Source organism: Pteropus vampyrus, unplaced genomic scaffold (assembly GCF_000151845.1).
Source record: "Pteropus vampyrus isolate Shadow unplaced genomic scaffold, Pvam_2.0 Scaffold116, whole genome shotgun sequence".
NCBI lineage: Eukaryota > Metazoa > Chordata > Mammalia > Chiroptera > Pteropodidae > Pteropus > Pteropus vampyrus.
In genome coordinates this window covers 4754505-4773088 of record NW_011888897.1, presented here as the reverse complement: position 1 = coordinate 4773088, position 18584 = coordinate 4754505, and the positions used below count along the sequence as shown (strand labels likewise).

The following is an 18584-nucleotide window of genomic DNA, read 5'->3' as shown; positions in this document are numbered from 1 at the left end:
TTTAATTGGATCCTGAAGTGCTAAGGGCTTTTCAGACTGCCCGAGACTCTGCAGTGTTTAGAGACAATCCTAGCTCAGAAATTCTGCAGCTACTTTGTCCTGCTACTGAGAAAGCCACTTCTCACTTCACATGAAATCCACAACCCAAATGCTCAGGATGTAAATTTCTCCTTGCAGGTCTGTTTGGCTTTGGACCATGAACTACCTCCTTGTGTGTACAATATGCAAAGTAAAGTGGAAAATGAGGAAACGATTCACAGAATTCAGCTCCCACTTTGAAGTTTGCCTCAGACTATTCATTTGTTTGACCAGAAAACTTTATAAAACTAAATTCCTACTGCAAAGGCTATAGCCTTTGGTTTATTGGGTCTGTGCAGGTTCATTTGAATTCTCTGTTTCTTTCCTCTTGAATTTCAACCTCTACCAATTTTGTGTCCTGCAGGAGCTGTCGTTAGCAGCCATATATCCTGTCTTGTAAATAAACCCCAACTGGCTGCTGGAAATTTCCACTCGTATATCCATCCATCTCACCAAATGCAACACACCTAAATCAAATTCATCAATCTCTCCCCCAAAACTGGCTCGCTCCCAGACTCTCCTATTTCTGTCGATTGACATCATTCTCCCCGTCACCCTGGCTTAGATCCTCAGCGTCATCTCCGTGGCCTCACACTCCCTTGCTGTCTGTATCTATTCCCCAAGTCTTAAAAATTTTCCATGGAAATGCCTGGCCTACCTGTCCCTTCCAGTTTTCAGCTTTGCGTACTTCCCACGTCCCAGACAGCGTGCCAAGTACTTTACAAACCTCACCTCGCTTAATCCTCACGACAACCCTATGGGGAGGTTGATGGAATTTCCCCCATTGTGCAGATGAGAAAATTGCGGTTCAGATGGTTATGGGAACTGTTGCAGGCTGAATATTTGCGTCCCTTCTGAAATTCACATGTTGAGGCCCTGACCCGCAATGTGCCTATATTGGGAAATAGGGCCTGTGAGGAGATAAAAAGACTAAATAAAGTCATAAAGATGGGGTCTTCATCCAACAGGGCCGGCACCCTGGCAAGAAGAGGATGAGACACCATTTTCTCTCTGCCATGTGAGAACACGGCAAGAAGTTGTCCATCTACAAGCCAAGAAGAGAGCTCTTACCAAGAACCTTGATCTTGGACTTCCCAACCTCAAAAACTGTAAGAAAATACATTTCTGTTGTTTAAGCCATCCAGTCTATGCTATTTTGTTATGGTGGGCTGAGGTGACTAAGACAGGAACCATGGCCAGCCCAATATTAGGTGACAGAGGACCACCGCTCTCCAGAAAGCATGCCCTGAACCAACACACTGCACAGCACCCCGGGCCAGCTCCCTAGCTCAGGCCCTCATTACCACTCAGGGAAAGCTCAGTGACAGCACCTGGCTTCAGGTTTTCCCTGCCCTCCTCCAGTTACTTTGTGTGGGTCAAGTTTCTTTTTCTCAAACACCATTTGGATCAGATCACTCCTCTGCTCAAAAACTTTCAGTGGCTCCTCACTGGCTATGAAAGCAGGTGTAATCTCTTTAAATAGACCTCCAAATTCACTCCAAGTTGACCCTAGCCTTCTTATCCAGTTCTAGGTCCTCACTACCTCTACCAAAGGTACATGTTCTGCTTATCAAAGTAGCATGAAGTATTGTCTGTGAGTTTCAATGAGGGCAGGGGCTCAGCCCCATCTCTGTATGACCAGTGCCTGGCACACAGTAACTGCTCAATAAACGGTTGATGAATAAATTGGTGCGTGTTATTCATTCACCTGGTCCAGATATACTCCCAGTCCTCCCATTTGCAGTTTACCCAGCCATCAGGACCAAGCTCAGTGACACTTCAATGACAATAGCCTTTCTAGCCACCCCAGCCCACCATGATCTCACTCTTCTCCAAGTCCTACTCAAGAATTTTCTGTCCCTGAAACTCACTGGAGACATTCACTTACTAGCAGGAACCAACACAATTATCCATGTTCAATAATGTTCATTTTTGCAGTTTGTAATAGCAAAGCATTGGCAACAATCTGTGGCGGAGACTGCCAGCTGCCTCCCCAAATCTCTCCTATTATAAAAACTCTGATCGTTAGCTGGGCCTATTGCCACCCAGCTAAAGAAGAAAAAGAAAAGAAAAAGAAAAAGCCATTTCTCAGCCCTTCATATAGCTAATTATGGCTATCAGAATAAACTTTGGTCAATGAGAAAGAGGCATAATACCTTCCTCCTCTATATCCTCAGTTTCAACACCTGGAATTCAGATGTGATTCTGGAACTCCAGCAGCCATATCAAAACATGAGGACGGAGACATGCCGGGATAGTAAGCTGGCAAGAGGCTGGGTATCTACCAGCATCATGGAGTTTCCATAGCATCCTTATACTGTCTGCCATGGGCTTTCTTTTTCTTGAGAGTTAAATGAGCATCTGTCTTGTTTGAACCACTGTTATTTAGGTTTCTCTATTTAGTGCTGCCAAGCTGGAGCATATAAACACCAATCCTCAGAGAAATGAACAAATAAGAGTATGTGGCTATGAGGGTAGTTAAAATAAAAGAATTAGATCAATTGATCAGTCAATCTATCTACCTATCTACCTCTCTATTTATCTGAGAGAAAAATAAGCCACATGTGCATCATAATATTTTAAGTTAAAGAACAGATTTATGTATTACTTGCATAACAAATGGCAAAAAAAATGAATCATAAAAATTGCTAAATATTTCTACCCAATATATACTTTACCTCCTCAATGATCTTTTAAACTTCTCAAAAGCAGAGATAAAAACTTTTTTCTTTGCGGCCACCACTCTCCCCAGCATATAATAGGCCTTAATATTTGGTTGGCTAAAACCTATGGGAATTCGTCAAACACTATCTGTACAGACACCAAGGATAAATGCTGGTGTAGGGTAGGGCTTAAAAAACAAAATCCCTTATCTGCAATAACTTTACAGTGTTTTATTTATTTTAATTTAAACTTATTGGGGGCGACATTGGTTAATAAAATCATATAGGTTTTAAGTGTACAGTTCAATAATATTGGCTTGTGTGTTCACCACCCAAAGTTAAATTTCCTTCTGTCACCATATATTTGATCCCCTTTAACCTTTATCTACTTACTCTCCCCCCCCGCCGACTTTACAGTATTTTATAGTCTGAAAAGGTTGTTAATTTTATATTATCAGCCCTAGCATAGGAGACTTTATATTCAACTAAATATAAATATGTTTGACTTGTTTTACAGTCCTCTCCTCCCTGCTCTCACCAAATTTAATTCACTTTCAGTTAAAAAAAAAATTATTTTGAATTCTAAAATAAGAAGAAAATGTTAATGGTGAAACTCAACAGTAAAGGAAGCTAAAGAGAGCAAAATAAAAATATAAAAAGAAATAAAATAGAATTTCTTTATGATATATGGTTTGGGAGATGAAATTAGTACTCATTCATAGATCTCATTCATAGATCAAATTAGCACTCATTCCAGAAGATAAGATTTCTTGCCCTCAGTGGTGGAAATCTATTGTAATTTTGTACTCTTCACCAGAAGACTTTGTTTGGGGCCCACTGAGAAGTAATAGGGCACAGCATAGACATTTATTGAAAAAAAAACAGCTCTTGTTTATTTCATAATTATACACTGACATTTGGAAACTCCTGCTTGTTACTAGTTGCTTAATTAGGCGCCCCAAAGTTCATAAAAAATCATAGGTTTAACTTCAACTGAAAAGATCCTTTAACTCCTTTTGCTCTGAAATTCAATCTCACTCACTGTACAGTATATGTAATTACAGCCCTGACAAACAATTGCTGACGATAATAGACCTCATTTTAAGGAGAGAGATCTAAACACGCAATAATCTGATTCTTTTTTTTAATCTGTGTCCATGGAAAGAAGATGTGGAAAGGATAAATCAATGATGACCAAAAAAAAAAAAAAACCCCAAACCCCACAAACAAACCTTAATCATTGACTTTTTTCAGCAAATCATTAAATAAAGCTTGCATTAATGGAGATTTACATAAACAGTCTGAATGGTGAGTGACCTTCAGGAAAATTACTATTAAGACAAAGGCCTTTGTGTATCTCTGAGATGTTTGACAAGGGCATAACTCTCAGCTGCATATCTTCATTAATACTGGTTTCATTTAGATCACCAGGAACTTCCCTAATTTTATATATATATTTCTTAACTAAAGCAAACAGCATACTTGATAAATTTTGGCATGTTACAAACACACATACACATAACACCCAAAATAATTATGTCTAGGAGTGCAAATTAGAAAACACTATTTTTTGTTTTCTTATGAAGAGTCAATGATATTTAGACAAAACAAGGCTGACTTTAATCGTGAAAGCACTTTTGTATCATAAAAATGCAGACTATTACTTCAAGTCAGTATTTCCCAAAATGAGGTACTAAAAACCATGGTTCATCAATATGCTTCACAAAAAAAAGCTCTGTTGTCAAAAGAATATGAAATATGATGCCTACAACACTCTCTCTTAGGTAGTCACATTAGCATATTACAACCTATAAGCATATTAAAGGTTCTTAAAAGCCCTGCAATAAAGCAACCTATGTATATGTAACTGGATACTTTTTCCCAAAGTAACTTATATTACTATTCCTCTCTAGGAAACCATGTTCTAAATTAATAATCTAAAGTTGGGTTTTCAACGCACATTATAATCCTCAACTGAATGCTATTTATTATGGAGGTTATTTACCAAATGCTCCCTATGGTTAAAGCGCTATATGGAACAGATGAATAAAGTGGGATCTTTGATCTCCAGGAGCTTATACACTCTGGTGGAAAATCTAACACGCCTATTCCCAAACTAAATGTGTCACGGTAAATGGTATGTGAGGCAACAATTGCCATAGTTAAGCTGAACAGGGAAGGTTTCATAGCCTGTGACATTTCAAACTCATTCTTAAAGAATGGATTGAATTTCACTTGGGAAGAGATGGGGTTTGGAAATACGAGGTGCAGATATAAAGAGGCAGGAAACTCAAGATGTTCCGGAGGATGATAACTAATTGGCTAGGGCAGAGATTTGGGGTAAGGACCTTATAGGCTAAATGACTGGAAAGTTCCCCAGCAGCTTTAAGGATAGGTCAGACTATAGAGGTGCTTGAATGCAAGGCTGAGGAAGGTGGGGCTCATATGGTAAGCAATGCAGAATAACAGTAAAGGAAATATGATTATAGCTCTGTGCAGAATGGTTTGCAATGCTGCCCTCGGTATAGAAGTGCAGCAGCCTGAGGTTTCTCATCCTCCGCTTGGATCCAGCAATGTATAATTTAAGACCTTAAACAAATCCGTCTGACGAAGTTTCAGAGAGCTATCCATTTTATCAGAAATGTTCACAAGCAAACCAAGGGACTAGAAAATTATGGTTTGGGAATAACAGAGAAAGGTGATACATTTCCGCTGTCTTTCATAAATCCAACCCGATGGCAACACAAATGAGGAAATCTGAAATATCACCCTGCGACTTCCGTTCTCACCTGGCAGAGTAATCATAGAACAGCCCTACAAAACTGATCGGACTGATTTCACCACTGTAACTTTTGTTGGTTGCAAGAGGTTACTTTTACCCTTCGGAAGCCACGCACTATTAAAAATTGACATGAAGCATAGGATTTCATGTGAGTTAAAAACAAACAATGCCGTATATTTAAAGACCAAAAAGGAAACACACAATTTGATATTTAAAACCCAATGACTGTTTGCTTCAGAAAACAATTTTACTGATGCAGTTGCTTTCCTGTCTACTGTGGAAGTTTAAGTAACCGGGAATCTACAACTGTGTTTGCTCAGAGGGTGAAAATGATTGAAATGAGATATGAAGACTTTTTTTTATATAATTGTAATAAAATATAGGTCATCAGTATCCACAATATCCAGATAGCTCTCCTTCTACATGGGGCTTCTCACTAAGAAATGGAGCAGTTTTTTTCTATGAAGCATTCTATGGATTTTCAAAACAACTGACCATAGTTTGAGTTCTAGACTAATTAGCATGGTTGGTATAAAGAGAGATTTGGGTTCATTTACTTGACTAAGAAACTGTAGACCACTCTTTTTCCTCCTAGTCTTTTTTGCCAAAAATCTTCCTGAAATGAATTCATCCATATTTCTGCTTTATCTAGATAAGTGGCTCCCAAACACCAAACTGACTCCAGACTGGTTATATCCAAATTACCTGGAGAGCTTCTGAAAAAAAGGTAGATTACTGCTTCTATTCACCCTACCTGCCTTCATTCCGATTCTGTGTGGGTCTAAGTGAAGTTCCAGAGCTATTTTTTAATGACCCAGGTTTTGGAAACCACTAACCTACATAATAATTAAATGTTTCTTAGATGTTTCACAATATGAGAAGGGCCATAAAATCCTTGAGATTTTATGCCAGTGCTGTGATAGAGACAGTGCTAGGTGGATACCAAACCCTATTTCCTTTTCTTCCTGGGCACAGAGTAGGACTACATTTCCCACCCCTCCTTGCGGTTAGGTGGGGTCACGTGACTGAGGCTCCACCATTGGAATGTGGACAGGACTGTGTCTCACTTTCAATCCTGGCTCCTAAAACCTTCCCAGAGAATCTCCCAGGTTGGCTGCCTTCCTTTGTTTGCCAATTGGATTCCTTAGATTCTGTAGAAAACTGTGGGATTCTAGAGGAATATCAGAGCCATAAGACAGAAAGGGTTCAGGTATCTGAAAGGTGTAGATCAGAGCAACCACCCCTCCTCACCACCATCAGTGACTGCCATGTATTGTGAGATGAACAAGAAATCAGCTTTTATTAGGATGAGCTATGGCTCTTTGTCACAGCCATTAGCTTAGCCTTACTAATATAACCCCCTTAACATTTTTAGCAGACTTTGCTGATGATTAAGAATTTCAAAAGCATAAAGAGATGTACCCATATTTTAACACCTAACTAATTATAGGCATAGGACCGTAGGACATAGTTACCCTTTAAAAGAAAATCGGGTATGAGCTTATTTTTCTGTAGTTTTCTTCTTCCTTCTAAAACTGGAATACAGGAAACAAACAAACAAACATCTGGCTAATTGAGAGTCCCAGATAACAAGATTTCAATTTCATAAGGTTTTGTAACAGCTACAGGAATAAAAACAAAATATAGCCACTGATAAATCCGAATTTTCAAAGACCAAATGGATACAAAATAAGAGCCTGTGAAAATTTAAGACTTAATAGAATCACATAACCTGAAGAGTATTCAAAAGGTCATGATATTTATTTACTTTTAAAAAAATCGGTAGGAAGAAATTCTACCACTGAGTTCATCATTGTCATCACTTCAGAGGTGGTTTTACAGTATAATGTTAAGAGGACAAGGTTCGGAGTTAGACAGAGCTGGGTCTAAATTTCAGCTTTTCTGCTTAGTACTTGGGAAATTCTGAATAAACTCTCTAAGCCTTCCTCTCCCCATCTGCACAATGGTGATGATATTACCCCCTTCATGGGTTGTTATGAAATTTAAGTGGGCTCTAAGGCAGTACACTGTATACTGTAAATACTTAATACTCGCTCGCATTAATGTAGTAGTTAGTTGTAACATATCTTTGTTTAGGACAACCAGTTATTATCTACATGCATAAGGAAGCTCTTGAGAACTCAAGAGCCATAACTAGCTAATTTTTATCCCAAAAGAAAGAAAGATGAGAGGGCTGGTGGCAGCTGTGCCTGGAATTCTACATAGGTATACTCTGTTCTCATAAAGCAACAGCTAGTGTGCTAATATCTATGCTTCTTAATCCTTTTTCTGCCAACCATGAAGATCAGTAAGTCCTGGGTAAGGATCACTGGTCCTTGAAACTTCTGTAAGAATGGTATAAAACTCTCCCTGTTCTTGGAGACAAGAGCTGGGAGGCCTGTGGTGGTCATCCAATCTCATCAAGCTTGAACTGCTTCAGCCCTTAATATGGTAGCCCATCTCAAAAATGCATCATCTACAAGAGGGAGCAGAGATATTTGATGGGGGCACCTGCCTCCTTCCACCTGGCCGGCCCGAGACAGCATTGGGAGCCTGCCACTGCATTTCTTTTGATAAGCTGCTGAGGAGACACAGTGTCTCCTCAGTTTTCTAAGTTTTAGTTTGAAAATTGAATCCAGGAACTTGTCAATTCTGACAGCAGAGCTCTAACACTCAGTTCAAAAACAGTCTGCTTGTACTTTATAAAATTCGTCTTCTGACTCCAGAGCAGTGGGATTTTCCAAGATCTTCACTATGTAGGAAATGAAAAACTTCAGGTTTCCTTCTTTCCAATTAAACTCAGGCTCTTCATTAAAACCGTTTCATTATTTTCTCTTCCTACCCCAATTCTTCCTGCCCCCCCCAACCACTCTCTCTTTCAGCAAACAGAACTCAGTCCTACATTTCACAAAGCGAAGCTGAGACTTTTATACAACATGGGCCCTCCTCATCAGTGAAGACGGAGGGCAAAAATAGATAATGCACATATGATTAATTGCAAGTCGACACTGTTCAAGTGACAAGATTCATGACACTTGCGGTTTTAAAAATAATAAAAAGCAAAGCTTGTGGAAGAAATCACTCCATACCTTAAAGTTACAAAAGTCACACGTGGCAGCTGAGACCTCCATCGGAGGCTACACTGAAAGGTAAAATTACTCAAAGGGATGGGTCAAAACCCTAAACATGGCAGGAAACCAAAGGTAAAACCACGATCCAATGACAGATGGCAAAGGCCTGTCAATGCCTGGGAAATTACACGGTGAAATTCATTTCTGACATTTCATTCACACAAGAATAACAGGACCCTGAAGTTAAACAATGACATTCTGAAAGGAAATACCTCCATAGATGACACTTCTTGCATAGTTCAGCCTCCGGGGCATACACCCAAACCAGAACTTCATATAGTTCAGGTGTGTGTGGGTGGGGAGAGGGGAGGAGGAGAAGGAAGGAGGAAATGGGGAGAAAGCAGAGAAAGCCAGCGAGAGGCGGAGAGAGCCCATATCTAAGCAAAGGGAGGATACGGTGACAGTTCATTTCTTCTCCTTCCCAAAGGACTTGAGCCTTCACTTCATAGATTTTTTTAAGTGACATTTGAAAGGTGCTGCAATCATCCATTCATTTGGGGTCTGTTTGGCCTTTAAATGTAATATTTCAACTGAGAGTTCAAGCTGGTGGGGGGTTGAGATGTTTTCATGAAAAGTAACCAAGCCAGACAGTTCTCTATTGTCAAGGAGACCCTGTTGAAGAGGAGAAGCACTAAAATTAGCTACGCAGGCTAATTTTATCACTCAGGCCCAGGGGCACAAGGCTTCCGGATTGTTTCATCCTTCTTAGCAGGAAGGTATTAAAGGGAAGCAATCCTTCCATTCCAGAGAAATACAATGTGTGTAAGGGAGAAGCAGTGTGCGTCTCAGAGCTGTTTCCATTTACCAACATTGAAAATAAAGAAAAAATGCTTTATAGTGATGGGGAACTCGAGAAAAATAGAATCCCGTTAAATTCCAAAGGCAAGCTCTAAACTTTTCTTGCTAATTTCTCTCTTGTTGCCTTCTGTTTGAAAGATGATCATTATTATTTTTATTAATATTTATTTTACATTTGTTTTAAAATGGCTACAACAATGGATTTTCATTATCACTAATATACTAGATCAGAAATCAATTCCTAAACTATAAAAATCAACAGAAAAGATTTCTCCTCTCCCAACACACACACACACACACACACACACACACACACACAAACACGCACCCTCCAAAAACTTCACTTCTGTTTTTTCTTTAGATAATAAACACAACTGCTTGCAATTCCAGGTGATTGAATGGCTCGTGCACATTCCCCCTTCCCCAGCACATAGGTAACTATATCGAAAATGCGATTACACACATCTCTTACTTCCCACCTGAAACATCAGACTAGAGACTGAGTTTCCCCAGTGAGTCTCAAAAACACAAAACAGGATGTTTAATTTGTTTAAATTTCCAGAGCAATTTACCGGAGACAAAAATAAAATACCGTGGCATTTTGCTGGCACCTTAAAAAAGAAACCCTCTCTGAGAAGTACAATGAACCTCATGAGATCTCCGACACGAATCCTCTATTTGTATGCTCACATATTTTTATGACTTTGTTCACTCAAGAACAGTTTAACATATTCCAACCCATGCACTTAGTGAAAGAGAAGCTTCCAACAAAACAGGTCTTTTTATGAGGCAGCCCCTAAGGTCTCCAACAGCTAAACAGGCTGAGGCAACCACCCACACTATCCTAGCCCGGCCTTGGTAATTAAGAGACTCTGTTCCCTGGATCATCTTAATTTGAAAAAAGTTTCTCCTGTTTAATGGAGTAGAGCATCACTCTAGCGTCAGCCCTGAGTTTTAAAATCTTAAAAGAAAACTTCTATGCCTGTGAGTAAGGTACTGCCATTTATGCTTTCATTATTTCGAAATGAAGCTTGCAATGAGAACACTTGAATTTTTTTAAAAAGAAAGTATTCATCAGCAGCCCCTGGCTTCCACGTTGTGCACAGCAGCCCCAAAAGGTCAAAAGCCTGCATAGTTTCAAAAATAGTAGGTCACTTTTTTTTAATCCAACTGTTTGACATTTGGATCTGATCTGCTGCCACCAATGCCCTAACGTGTTGGTGGACTTTATTTTCCTTCTTGGGACAGAGTTCTCAAGCTATCTATTGATCTCTTGACTCTCCCTATCATTGTAGTGATAAAAACCTCAAAGGTATGGGGTTCTGTGTTCTATTGCTTCTGCTCGCTCTAACTTGACCCTCAATTGCAAGATAGCTACTTCGTAACCATAGATAGGATTTATAAGGCACCATTTGTTAATGGTGCCTTAACATAAACACATACATGTGAACGAACTATCAGCTATCCCACATCAGCTTAGAGTTCTTTGATCGCAAGCGACAGAAAATTACTCTACCTAAACCAAATGGAAAAGACTAAGCTAAAGGATACATGGAGTTTTCAGAACAGATAAAAAGGCTGGAGGTCTAGCACAGAATAAAAGTGAGGACCCAGGGAGGTTTGAGGAGTTCTAGCTAACAGGACCAACTTAACATGTTATTCCCGTTAGTCTTAATGAGGCATTGACGCTGGAATGAATGAGTTTGAATTACGTGAAAGGTTCGTTGCTTTTGTCACACCACTGTTTCAGAGAACCAGAAGGGAAAGTACAGTTGGCTGATATCAGGGTTTCTCAACCTCTGCATTACTGACACTTTGGACCAAATCATTTTTCGTTGTAGGGGGCTGATCCTACAACAAAGATTATTGGATATTTAGTAGCATCTCTAGCCTCTACACACTCCATGCCAATAGTATTCCCTCTAGCAGTGACAACCAAAAATATATCCAGACATTGCCAAACGTCCCACAGGAGGCAAAATCATCCTCAGCTGAGAAACCACTGCTTTAGATTGAATGACAAAACCGTCTATTTCATGGTTTCAGAAAGGCCAAGTGCCTTGATGTATAATCCCATGAGACAAAGGGAAGATGGATAAGTCTCCAGAAAGTCAGGATACCGTTCCCAAAAGACAGAGGGATTAATGCCTGCTGTCTATTTCCACATTGGTAAGCAGAACGTCCTAGAGGAAATTAAGCCTGAAACATCACAGGAGGCAAAAATGGCAAAACTGAAGCTGTCCTACTTTGGGCACGTCACGAGAAGGCAGCGTTCTTTGGAAAAGACAGTAATGCTCGGAAAATAGAAGGCAGCAGGAAAAGAGGAAGACCAAATATGAGATGGATTGACTCCATACAAGAAGCCAAAGGCACGAGTCCCCAGGAGCTGAGCAGGGCTGTTGAGGACAGGACATTGTGGACATCACTCATTCATAGGGTCACGAGGAGCTGACCTCAACAACTCAGCACATAACACACACCAAAAGAAAGCTGAAGAGGTTAAGTTTTCCAGCCCATGTTTTCAGAGAACAAGGTAGTGGGGGAGAGGAGAAATTAAGAAATTTCTGCAAACATATTGTAGAAAAAGTAATCAGAATAATGGATCAGTCCTTCACAACCCCATGAGAGTTAGCATTCATGTCCAGGAAAAAGCACAATCCTAGGAAAGTGGGTGTTCTTTTCCATTTTTATTCAAATTCTTCATATAGAAGAGTCTGTTTTTAAATCCTGCCATATCTTTTCCAACTCCTGGTATCTATAGACTTGCGGTAATTGACATGGCCAATGTAAGGGAAACTGATTGCAAATCCCAGAGAACCACCAATGCATCTCTGTATTAATTAGTCAGTTAACTCTGTTAGTTCCAACTTTGTGCTAACGAAACCAAAGACATGAATTCAATCCTCAGGCCATATGGGCTGGTCAACAGCCAGCCTGGAGCCCCACTCCAACCAGTCAACTGATAGGTAGATGTGTACGGCTACTAGAGGGAGGAGGGAGGAAAGGGGACGGATGTGCCCAGACAAATCCATCCCCACTGCCAGAGCACCTCGTGTGGCACACTCTCCCAGAAGTGGGGCTGTCTTATCCTCACAATGTACAGAGCACAGCACACACCAATCACAGTTCCTCTTTCCTAACCCCACAACGCATAACGCCACACATTTACCTCCCCCCTTTCCGGCTCAGATCTCCTCATATTAGGTTCCTTTGCTGCTCCCTTCCCTTCTGTTCATTAACATTTTTTAAAAATTGGTGCAGAATTTCATCTCCAATCTGCACTGACTCTAAATTCCCTGACCCCACCATCAGCAGCAAGACCGGGCTTGTCTCTTCTTCCATTATTATTTCTGACAGCCCCAAAGAAATCACTTAATATTCATTTCAGTCTCCTTTTTCAGACAGTCTTAAAAATCAATTTCAAAATTTTTCTTCTTGATCCTGTCATTTAGCACTGAAATGGCCCAAACTGATTACTTGGGAGCATTAGCGTTTCTCCCTTCTCCTTCCGGGACGTCAGCCCCACTTTGCAAGTCTGTTCTGGAATGATTCAAGTTGGCTTTCATTTTAGGGTTGTTGTTTTTCACTGAGAAACATGATTTTTTTCTAAGCTATATTTGTAGAACAACTTTCAAGTACCTTAAAAAAAAAAAAAACAGCAATGAAGAATAGGCAAACTACTTCGGCTAAGGGAAAAATCGGATTCAATGGGTGAAAAAAAAAGAAAAAGACTTAAAACGGCCATTACTCTAAAACCTTCAAAAGTGCCACTTTGAAGCCTCTACTTTCCAAACAGTACATTAGTTAACGGTAACACCATCTTATTTATTAATAACAAGGAGAAGTTAAATTAGACGTTCGTGATAAGATGCTGAAACCTACATGGAAGCCAAGAACAGGAAGAAAAGGGTCTGAAAGGGAAGAAAAGGGAATGGGCAGCTTTTATAAAGAAGAAAAAAAGTTCTTTGTCTTCGCTGCCATTCTGTGAACAGTCTAGAGAATCCAGTTCATTGTTATTGCCGCTGCCCATCTTCATTGCTATTGTTTTGCTTTTTCACGTTGTCTTTAATTCTCCAAGTAACATTATTAGAGAACTGAAGAGGTCAAAACTACCAAGAGGACCAAGGAAGGGGGCGGGGAGGGGGGACCTAACTAAATGAAACATGTCCAGAGCATTTTTTCTTTAGCCTGTATTTTCTCTTCTTCGTGAATAGTGGATGATTTTGAAAGTAAGGAATGCTACAGACATGACATTTTTAAAAAGCTCTGGACCATGCAAAACGACAGTCCTCCAGCTTGATCACCGTAACCAATTTTTGCTCTCGCATCTTACGATTATCACTCTGCTATATTTGTAACTCCACCAGCTTGTTATTTATATTATTACCTATCCTAAACCCTCCGCCCACCACGACTCCGGCTTGAAAAAGAAAATATCTGCTATAATAATGAAGGAACAAAAGCCATCAACATGAACTGCAAGATAGAAAACAATTGGATTTTTCTTATAGGATCAAAGAGTCAAAAATCATCCTTTCTGGGGCTGTGGAACATCAAACATGGAGACTTAAAAGTGTCACCTCAGGAATTAACAAACTCCAGAATGTGTGTCCAGCCTCATACCACTTTGAGACTGAAGGTACATTGTAGGAACCCGTCCACATCACAGCAAAATAATCAAGTGGACATTGAAGAGGCATAATGTGACTTGCAGAGAGAGTACCCTCTGTCTTTTCTGCCTGCCAAAGGTGTGGCCTTTCTGTTCACAGCAAATGTCACCAGGAGGCCACTTACACTAAACACCATAGTACCACCCTGGCTTTTAGGCTCTGAGTGTATGAAGTCAGCTTGGGACTACAAGGAACTAAAAATGACCTAACTTAACCAAGTGAAGGTGACAGTTCTACTGTTGAACATTTTATTGAACATAAGTAATGCATCACAGTCCACCTGCAACACCGCCCCAGACTAGGAATTCACTCATCTACATAGATGGACAGGTAACCAGGGGTTGTTTTGACAACAAACAGGGAAAAATAGGAATTACTTAGATTACTGACCTTTTTAAAAAATAAATAAATAAATGACTTGTCTTTGGAGACTGTGATAGTAGCTGAGAGAAGAAAAACTTTAATCTAGATCCTCAAGTAAGTCATACAGTGAAAACAGATGAGCCCTGCATCGACATCAGAATTTTCTGGAAAGTCCTACCAAACTTCAAGCAAAGCCAATAGAACAGCATCCTTACTTTCTAAATTAGGTTATGACTCACTTTACCAAAGGTCCATTTATTTTACTAAGGGATTTACTTCTAAATTCCTGCAAATAACATTAGCTCCTTGAGTGCATTTCTAATAGGATTAGAATTATAAACATTTCAAACTAGACTCAACTGTCAGAGACAGAAAATGTGAACTACTCAGGTAATTAACACATGTCCCTAGGCTAATAGAGGCCTTGAAATAGGACTCTGCTTGGGGACGACACACCCTTAATCTAATGATGCCACACTTTAAGCTTGTTGGTCGTCATCTCACATTTGTAAAACTGCCTTTGATTCTAATAAAATGAGTGTGATGAGAGCTCAACACAGGATAACATAGCATCTCCACTGGCAGGTGACTTTAGAGGTCACCTAATAAAACCTTCCTCCAAGGTCAGAGGTCCCACAAGCACATGACTGATTGCTTCTGCTTAAGCATATACATGGACAGAGGAGGACTACTTTTCAAAGCTCTATGTGTTCCTCAACTTTGATGGTACAGAATCTCATGTGGACCAGTTAACATTTACAGGTGAATAAGTGAAGTCACGATATATGAATGGGAGGCAGTGAAGGGAAAAATGTATTTTTATTTTAGTCATCTCTGTTCTGATGAAACATTTGGTTTCCTGACCCTTCCATTTTGAATGTTCTATGTAACTTCACTTAATTTGCACCCTTTCTGCAACACTATCCTCAGATTCACATATTATCTAATTCAGAAGAATGACAGCACCAAAAGTTCCAGATCCTTGAGATTTCTTGCAAACCACCTGTTAGGTTACAGTAGCATATCCATTCACCTAAGAAAATGTTGAGAATACCATGAGCATTATGGAGACACAGAGAAGAAAGGAACCTAAGATTTCACAAATGCTTTAAACTTTCAAGAGCGTGGCATTCTCTAGCTGGGAGTGGAACCTGGTGGACACTGACCGAGGCCAGTAATTAATTGGCATCTATTTGTGGGTGGCCATTTTCGTCTAACATTGGGCGGATTACGATGATAGAAAAAAATATAGCAGACATGGGTCTCTGCCATGAAAGATCTTCCATCTTGTCACTGGGGAGACAGGACAAATACAAAAGGCCAAGGAATAAATCGTTAAACTAACATTTAGTGTTTGAATTGAAAGAAAAAGCGGGATAATTTGTGGATTTGCTAATTATACTTCTGTGCCACGCACATTAGCCCTGAATGGCGCATCCATGGCTCAACCTGACTTCAGGGGTATTTCATCGAGGCCTCTCTAGATTCTTCCACATGTTTAGCTGACACCACTTACTACTCAGGGTTTCTTACAGAACACACTCTGTTGTGGTGGCTGCTCTAGCTCTTCTCCGTTTAATGCAGAGCAAACATGAAAGTTAAAGACTTTCAACACCTATCCAGTATTAGTTTCCAAATTTAACATGCCAACATGGAAATAAGCTTCCAAAACCTAAAAAGCATTTTCATATAAATAGATGTTAAGCAGTTTTAAATACTTAGAAACAGTTCCTTTCGCACCCTGTTGCCAGCTTCTTTGTGTGTAATGTTAACTGGAAAAAAAAAAGAAAGGAAAAGAAAAATAGCCCAAAGTGAGTAGCAAGTGAAAGCTTGAAAGAAACACAAGGAAGAAATATATGTAAATCGTTTGCGTGAATTCTCAGTTCTCCCCCTTCTTAGATTTCAGCCTTACAGTATTCAATTTCACACTAAACACAGCAGAGATGTCTGAGACAAAGGAAGAAGAGAATGAATCGTTTAATGTACATTCTAGAAGAAAATAACCCCATTCTTTTCTGAGCAAATTCATGTCAACCGCCCTTCCTGTGCAGATGAATAAGAGCATTTTTTAAATAAAAAGTCGCTATATATTTTGATGTTGCAAAAATAAATCTCCTAGATGTTTTGTGTAACTTCAGGAAGTAAAAAGCTTCCAAAGCATTGACTCGGAACATAGAAGCAGACTCTACAAGAATATGTTGGGCACTAAACCCAAAATAATATTACATGGAAGATACAGCACATTTTGCACTTTTTTTTTTTTTTTTTTAGAACTGGGACATTAAGTGCCATCTCTTGAGAATACAAAGATAGGTTGAAACATCAACTTTGATACATTTTAAAAAAAATGAAAGAGTGCTGCTTTAATCTGTCTAGAGTTATTACTTAAAACTGGAGAGAATCAGAGAGATTTTTAAGTCAGGGGAAAATTAATGACATTAGATTTAATTCTTCATTTTATAAAAACTTAAAATATTAAAATGTTAAATAATCGTGGAAAATAATAGAATACTATAACATGTAAACGAACATTAAAATATATTAAGTAAAAATATTTCAAGTTTGGATCCCAAGAATCACAATTATAGACTAGAATCCCTAATTTGGCAAAACCAAAGCGACATTCAAAATAGAAATTTTTTTTGAGACAGCTGTGCCCTCTGGAGGTGGCACTTGGGAATTGAATAAATCTTCACTAAACGCATAACAATGACTTGCCCTGAGATTTGAACTTGCACTTGGAAACGCAAAGAAGGCTTAGAAGGTTTCGTTCATGTTCCTTTCTTCGTGTCAAACCAGTTTTCAATGAATACTAATTTAGAATTTCAATTTAGAAGTGTTCAAATGGGTGCAAAACATCTTGGTAGAAGGGACTGAAAGCCTGTGTTCGATATCTGGAATACAATGATTAGGGACCTGCTGAATATTATGAAAAGAAAGAATGGTAGTTCCAAATCAAGTATCCTCAAAAGCTCTTTTGGTAAACTGCATGAAAGCTGTTGGCCTACCTTCTTTATATCATATTTTCCAATACTGCCGGAGGCAACCAAATCACCTAGACTAGCAAATGCATTTGTCCTATCTTCTCAGAAGAAATTCACCACTTGCCCTTTATTTTTCTTTAACCTGTTTTTTAACATATCATTTCTAATACATGCAGCTAAATTTTCCCACCTATTAGGGAATATATTATTCCAGTGGGAAAAGTGAAAGATAAGTATTTCTTGTTTTAGAAATAGAAATTAATAAAGTTGGTTTTGCATTTGGAATTTCAGTAGACAAAAAATATATAAATAAGTGAAGGATATAATTATGGGGAGAGGGGATCAAGAACAAAACATCCTCAAAAGTAGTCCTTACTTGATGTGAAGCAAGAACAAAGCCACCACTTTTAAAGAGAGAATGAAGACATCTTCTTGATTGTAAATTTGCTTTGCATGTGGGTGAATGTTGTGTTTTTTTTTTTTTTTTTTTTTTAAGTAAAGTGGGGAAGAAACTAAAAGAATTGAAATCGGCTGGAGCACGGGGAGAGAGTATAATTACTATCAGTCAGGTGTAGGAGAATACACCCAAATATCAGTGGGATGTGCTTCTTTAAGTAAACAGTTCCCTGGTGCGCGCTCAGCGCGTGGCCTGGGTTGCCAGGCGAGGCTGCAACCGAAGGTTCAGAAAAAAAACGAAGAACACATGATCTTCCCGCTTCCGGGTACATGCATCACAGGTTCTGGCCGTAGGACTAAGGGCAACCTCACTCCCCAACCCCATTTCCTGCCTTCTCCCCAGAGGGAAGTCAAGGACCCAGAGTTTCTATAACCTGGCCCTTGCCAGCTTCCGGCTGCCTCTGGTTTCAACCACCCGGGCAATTCTTAATTCTTAAAGTTCCCGCCCCTTGGCTGCGCCCCTTCTCCCTAAAGTGCTCCCCCACCCCCAACGCCAATTCCAGGACTACGCCCCTGAAACTCACAGGTGATATCCAGGTGCCACTGAGGGAACGGCTCAGCACCCCAAATGTGGAGCAAACACGTAAGGACAGGCATGCAGTCAGAGGCCGACGCCGGCAGCCCACGCCGGGCTTCCCGCCTTCCCTGGGCCGCGCACC

At 39.7% G+C, this 18584-nt stretch overlaps 1 long non-coding RNA gene across 3 annotated transcripts in view; it reads right to left on the bottom strand.

The window, feature by feature from the left end:
- LOC111743555 overlaps positions 1–18572 on the bottom strand; it is a 339938-nt gene extending 321366 nt beyond the window's left edge. For all 3 annotated transcript variants that reach the window (XR_002781767.1, XR_002781768.1, XR_002781766.1), the window contains exon 1: positions 18450–18572. This is a non-coding gene — a long non-coding RNA (uncharacterized LOC111743555). The remainder of the gene's footprint in view (positions 1–18449) is intronic.
- Between the last annotated feature and the right edge of the window lie 12 nt (positions 18573–18584).